Source organism: Lipotes vexillifer, unplaced genomic scaffold, assembly GCF_000442215.2.
Source record: "Lipotes vexillifer unplaced genomic scaffold, Lipotes_vexillifer_v1.1 scaffold1893, whole genome shotgun sequence".
Lineage (NCBI taxonomy): Eukaryota > Metazoa > Chordata > Mammalia > Artiodactyla > Lipotidae > Lipotes > Lipotes vexillifer.
Genome location: NW_006791831.1, coordinates 178067 through 185000, shown reverse-complemented (window position 1 = coordinate 185000; position 6934 = coordinate 178067).

Genomic DNA, 6934 nt, shown 5'->3' with positions numbered 1-6934 from the left:
AAAAAAAAAAAAAAAAAAAAAAATCTGATGGGAGTACAAAACAGAAGATAAGAGTAAGGTAAAATTGAGTAGAGAATAATAAGGATAAAAATAAACACATATATATATATAATAAAAAACAAAATAATGCAAACATCTAATAAACAGTTGTGAGATAATTATTGGACAGATATTACTCCCCAAAGCATAGTGGCTACATTTACTGGAACATGGCAACATTATATTGGATAACAGTGCATTGAAAATTACTGAGAAATCTATATTTATCTATTTGTAGTGCTTCCTGATAAACATTTCATAGATGTCTGGGTACCGATATACCAATACTCCGCTTAATTTTGCAAGGAAATCTGCAGATTTCATTTTTGCAAAATTTACACATGTTTTTGTGAAAGCAGAGCTGTCTGCTGACCTTAAATGTTTTGACCCTTAAATACTGTCAGTGATGATATTTAGAGACTAAATTGCCTTGCATGACAGGAAAATATGATATTTTATTAGTTTCTTCTACTATTTGACTTTAAAAACAATTACTTTTGTGTAGTGATTTTATGTAATCTTCCCTTTCTAATGCAATGTCAGTGTATACACTTTTTCAAAAGTTTTATCCAGGAGCAATGTATCTTGTCTCCCCAGAAGTAATGCAAAAGCCTCAATGATTTTATCCACATTATATTTAAAAACAGGAATTAATTGTAATTTTTCAAAGAATTTCAGATGTTTCTAATACTATGCTATAAATAATCATGCAACATAGTATTTCTGTTCTAATTTACAGTTTGCAAAACATCTTCAAATATATATGTATATGTATGGATATATATATATATATATATATATATATATATATATAGAAAGTAAATTTATAGAAAGTAAATCATTTTCAATAGAGAAAAAATTTTCAGACTGCATCATCTTAGATGATGATATAGGGGTGAGTATTCTGATGTCCTTTAGAGAAGGAGTAATCTGGAGAAAAGGAAGTAATTGATGATACCAGGTCAAAATACACTGCTGTTCATCTATATGAAAATATTACTCCCCCAACCAATTTAAGATAAAGTTTATGACAATTATTTTCCCCTTCCTTATAAGCTCTCAGTTTGATATTTGTAAGTTCTTTTTTTTAAAATTAAATTTACTTTGAGCTTTACTTATTTGAAAAGTTGATATATTTAAACCATCCTGCCAATTCAAAAGGCTGAAATAAATTATATACAAAATATGTTCAAGAAATATGCTACAATTAGGAGGCACAAGTGACAGATTGAAAGGTGGAGGAAAAGAAACATCACATTTATCTGCCTCCTTTGACAATAGTAGCAGCCATGTGGGGTATGTGATGGTGATTGCAGATAGCTGCAGACAACAGCTGTATTAACATAATTGCAAGCACATCAGCAGAAGGTCAGATCCTGGAATCCCGCTCAGTAGCCACGAGAAAAATTGCGGCAGTGGCAGCCTCAGAATCTCCAGTAATTCAGCAGGTGTGTGGGCTCATGTGTTCAGGGTAGGCAGCAGCTTTCTGAGCTTGATGTAACTGCCCCTTTTCCCTTTTGCTCCTCTGGCCCATGCCTGCAGATAACACCATCTTAATCAACTTCCTTTCTACTTGAAATATCAAGAGTGGTGTCTCTTATAATGACAGAATATCAACTAGTAGATGTGCTAAGGAGTGTCCCCAAGAAATAAGCCACTAAACCGGTAAATCTGAGAGTACTTGTCTGACCTGATTGTAAATATTGACTCATCACCTTTAGAACATGAGCCACAGGTAATCATGGCATGCACAGGCAAATGGTCATTTCTATACCTGTTTCCTGGGATGAAGTGATTAGTGAAGGCAAGGCTGCACTTGACAGAGTGGATAATGCTTACAAGAATTATGGGCTGTTGACTGCTTATGACTGCCCTGGAGACTTTACTGGAAAATAATACCAGAGGTCAGGCTGTTAAACTTTGAGATCAAGGTCCGATAAGAGAAAAATTCCTGTAATGACAGTAAAATAAGATCAAAATATAAACATGAACCAGAAGTAGAATTCAGAGCTTAACCTGTGGTATATTGCTTGATATGAGTTGGGAACAGGAGGGTAGCAATTGAGGACATTTAGACAGATTCCAAGGAATATAAGAACCTTTTAAAACCTTCAAGCCTCTTTTACTAACAGAACAGCCCCTCCTACCTTGGCAACATACTAGCTATCCTTTGCTTCAAATTTCTGTGATAATCTTACCCTGGGCAGTTGCTTTATAAGATTTATTTATTCTCCAGTCTCCACACCCTACTCCCCTTCCCCTTCATATCTATTACTAGAGCAGATCTACTAGTGCTTCTAGGGAACAAGTAGAAAGGATCACTTGGAAGAATATAGCTTATACCCTAAAAGATTTACCAATTTTTGCTAACTTATATGAGCAAAAACCCAGACATTGTTTGTGGGGATGTATCCTAAGGGTGTGAGATCAAGAAGGACAGAATATAACATTAGATAATGTAACAGAGATTCTGATTCAACTGTTAACTCAAGCAGCTTAGAGTGCCTTTAACACTTTTCATGGTTTGTTGGCTGAAATCTGGTCTCAAGAGTGGCCTACATTGTGAGATTGATTGCCAGAATTTCCTTGGTACACCGGGAGGAAGGAATCCAAGTATGTAGGGAGACAGTCATCTTGGTGTGAGTTTCTCATGAATAATATGTCCCATAAGAGGATCTAAAGAATACTAACTTGAAAATATTTGAAACGTCTTGAAAATGTGTTGGCAAAAAGAGCTCAGCATCGTTATAAGCTCTATGGATTTTATCTTTTGCAGGCCTGTGATGATAATGGCCAATGTTTCCATTGACCTGGTCTCTCTCATTTCAGTGGGTTTGATTTGAATCCTAGAGTGGCAGATACAGTGACCGTGATGAGTGTAAGTCCAGAGTGACAATTGCAATGTTTTGACCTGCAGAGATTAATATTAGTGGCTTAATTAACCACAATATCCTGGATGGGGAGCCTATTATTGTATTATTTGCATATGTAGTCAGAAAAACTGTATGTCTGGTGAACACAGATGGCTGTTGAATTATCATAAAGAAACGTGAGCCAGAACTGAGTCAGGTCACAGCCTTTTTATGATGATGATGTAATGGGAAGGTCTTGTAATGATGTTAAAATATAATATTTTATCTTTATGTAATAATGAAATAACTTTGCAATTAATCTAGAAAAGGGATTAACTTCATTCAGAAAATAATATAATAACTGATAGGATCTGATGTACCTTTTTTGGAGAAGATGAGCCCTTCTTTCCTTGCATATGGATAGTTGCATCCTCTGGGGTATAAGCATGATGTTGTTGATATTGTTGTTGTATGGAAGTTTAAACACGGATAGTTGGAGGAGCCATAAGAGAGGATGTCTAACAGTCCCTATTGTCTCTCACCTACACATACATCCATCTATATTTTTTCTGTATTGTTAATTGATACAACGTTGAGGGTGTGGGTGTATGTGTGCATGTTTGTGCCAAACTTTGGAGAATTCAAAATTGAAAATAAATCATCATAGCTTTAATACAATAATATTCAAAACAGCATGTAACACTTCTTGGGGGCATCTGGAAATGTTTTAATGATGGATAAATACTTAACTTGAACCCTAAAGAATTATAGGAGGTTTACCCAGTAGACAAGAGGAAGGGGGACAAAGAAAGATTCACTACAGAATAAAGGAAGAGCAAGATAGAGACAATATGAATTATCAGGCATAACGTCTGTATTCATGTACTCAGGATTTGCACTGCCTGACCAGTGTACCTTTCTGTCAGTGAGCACTCATGCCAAAGAATGGAGTCTAAAATTTTTCCTGCCTCTCTGTTCATTTATTGATGAACATATAGTTCATAAATTTTACTTTTAAAGTATCGACATAGACTGGATACTCCTGAAATCATCTATTGGTGAAACAGACACTAAGAAGACTGCTATGAAATACCATCATTTTCTAATAGTCTTTGTCTCCTTTCTGATTTCAGCTTTTAGAGACCATCACTTCTATGCATCAGAAAATGAAAGCAGTTTTCTGTTACACTTTAACCTGACATTAAGGAACAACTTCCTGCTCTTACAAGGCAGGCACTCAATAGCACAGTTAAGGCCTGAGGAGCCTTCAATATTGTCAGTAATTAAGCATTCAGGAGACTCTTGCTACATGGCAGGTTGAGAAATATTCAATTTTTTAAAGTTATCTAAAGATGTCGAGACCTCTCTGACTTTGTAATTGCATGGTCATGCATTCTGATTTTCTCCACAGAATGGAATACACCCTGCAGTGCTTGTTTTATACTCTCCCTAAATAGTTATTGAGGATACAGAGAATTACTTTTACTTACAATTATAGTCCCCATGAAAGGAGAGAGCTTCATACAGATTATTTAGAAATAATTTAATGAAAGACTTCTCAATTGATTTAACGAAAGACTTCTCAATCAAATAATTAAAATTTTCCCATTCTCTCTGTCAGGCTTACAAACCTACAAGCAAAATGCTGCATTTGGTTCACTAGTAAAAAAATGGTGATGATCTTGGTGGGGGTCAATCTGAAGCAGCCTGCCTTGTCTTTTATATTTTGTTAAAAAGAGGAGAATTAAGTAAATTTTAAAAAGAGATTTGAAATTTAGCAAGTGATATTATTTTACTTCTGCTGTGCATTCATAATCTTTTGCAAACAGGTGAATAAAAAGACCTATGTAAAATGCAAAAGAATCTTCAGTTAAATTGTCAAATGCTTGTCAAATACAAAGGATCAGAGGAACTTTTCCTAAGGTCTGGCTGAGGGTGTCTGAAAGCAATTCCATTAAAGACGGCTCAGTCATCATTTTCTCAAGTCAGGTTCAAAAGGTCAAAGTCAGTTTTTTAAACAAATTTTAATTATTGCATATATCCTTTTGAGTCAGTGAAAAACAATCAGCTTTCCACTCATTGAGTAATTGTGCTCAATGTCTACAAAGGACACTAAGCTCCAATAGTTCTGGTTGATACATAGACAAGTTGTGCTGCTGTTAAATAATGTTCTTATTTTGAAAGTGGCAAGGCCAAAATAGCATGCTTAATTTAAACACATAGCAAAATATCAGTTTGCTTTCATATTAAAGTGGAGTTACCAAATTGAAGAACTTCTCTGTAATAAAACTGTTAAAACAAATTGACAGTCAACATTCCTAAACCTTAAATTGATTAATCCTGCTCTTAGCACTTTCACTATTGCATTGTATATGATCATTGGTTATTTAATGAAGAAATGAGTAGAGTGTTTCTTTAACTGAATTCCAGATTCATACTGAACCTTGCAGCATAGGGGTGCTATTTGGAAATTATATGTTCAATATGCTTTATATTATTGAACTATGTCATTACTAAAAATAGGATTTTATGAACATTTTCAGGTTTATATGACTGGTTTTTAACAGGTATAAATAAAACCGAATTGTATCATGGATAATCAGAAAGCCTTTAATTTTAAAAATGATTAATGAACCCAATCATACTATACATTGGTAGGTAATTTTAACTAACAATAACAAGAAAAATAATCTTAAAAAAAATTTATCTGCAAACAATATATCTGATAAGGGGTTAATATCCAAAATATATTGGGTTGCCCAAAAGGTTCATTCAGGTTTTTCTGTTAAGATGTTATGGAAAAACCCAAATGATCTTTTTGGCTAACCCAACACAAAGAACTCATACAACTCAACATCAAAAAACAAAACAAAACAAAACACACAACAGTCTGATTGAAAAATCAACAGAGGACCTGAATAGACATTTTTTTCAAAAAAGTAAAAACATACAGATGGCCAACAGACATGTGAAAAGATGCTCAATATCACTAATCATCAGGCATATGCACATCAAAACCACAAGAAGATATCACCTTACACCTGTCAGAATGGGATTGTTAAAAAGACTATATAAAACAAGTATTGGAAGGCAGGTGGAGAAAGGGAACACTGTGCACTGTTGGTGGGAATATAAATTGGTGCAGTCACTATCCAAAACAGTATGGAAGTTCCTCAAAAAACTAAAAATAAAACTATCATATGATTTACCAATTCCTCTTCTGGGTATTTTTCCAAAGAATACAAAAACACTAATTTGAAAAGATACATGCACCTCTATGTTCATTGCAGCATTATTCACAATAATCAAGATATGGAAGTAACCTAAGTGCCCATTGAGGATGAACTGATACAGAACATGTTGTATATATATACACCATACAATGGAATATTACCCAGCCATAAAAAAGAATGAAATATTGTCATTTGCAACAAAATGGATGAGCCTAGAGGGTATCATGCTAAGTGAAATAAGTCAGACAGAGAAAGACATATACTATATGATTTCACTTGTATGTGGAATATAAAACAAACAAACTTAAAATAGAAACAGAGTCATAGATATAGAGAACAAACAGGTGGTTGCCAGAGGAGAGGGGGTTGGTGGCATGACTGAAATAAGTAAGGGAATTTAAGAGATACAAACTTCCAGTTACAAAATAAATGAATCACAGGGATGAAATGTACTCCATGGGAAATACAGTCAATAATACTGTGTATTTTTGTATAGTGACAGATGGTAACTAGACTTATTGTGGTGATTATTTTGTCATGTATATAAGTATTGAATCACTACATTGTATACCAGGAACTAATATAGTGTTGCAGGTCAATTTTACCTCAAAAAGCAAACTAACTAACTCATAGAAAAATGGATCATATTTGTGGTTACCAAAAGTGGGGTGCAGGGGGGGATTGGATGAAGGTGGTCAGAAGGTACAAACTTCCAATTATAAGATAAATAAGTACAAAGAGTGTAATACACATGATTAACACTGCTCTATGCTATATAAGAAAGTTAAGAGAGTAAATTCTAAGAGTTCT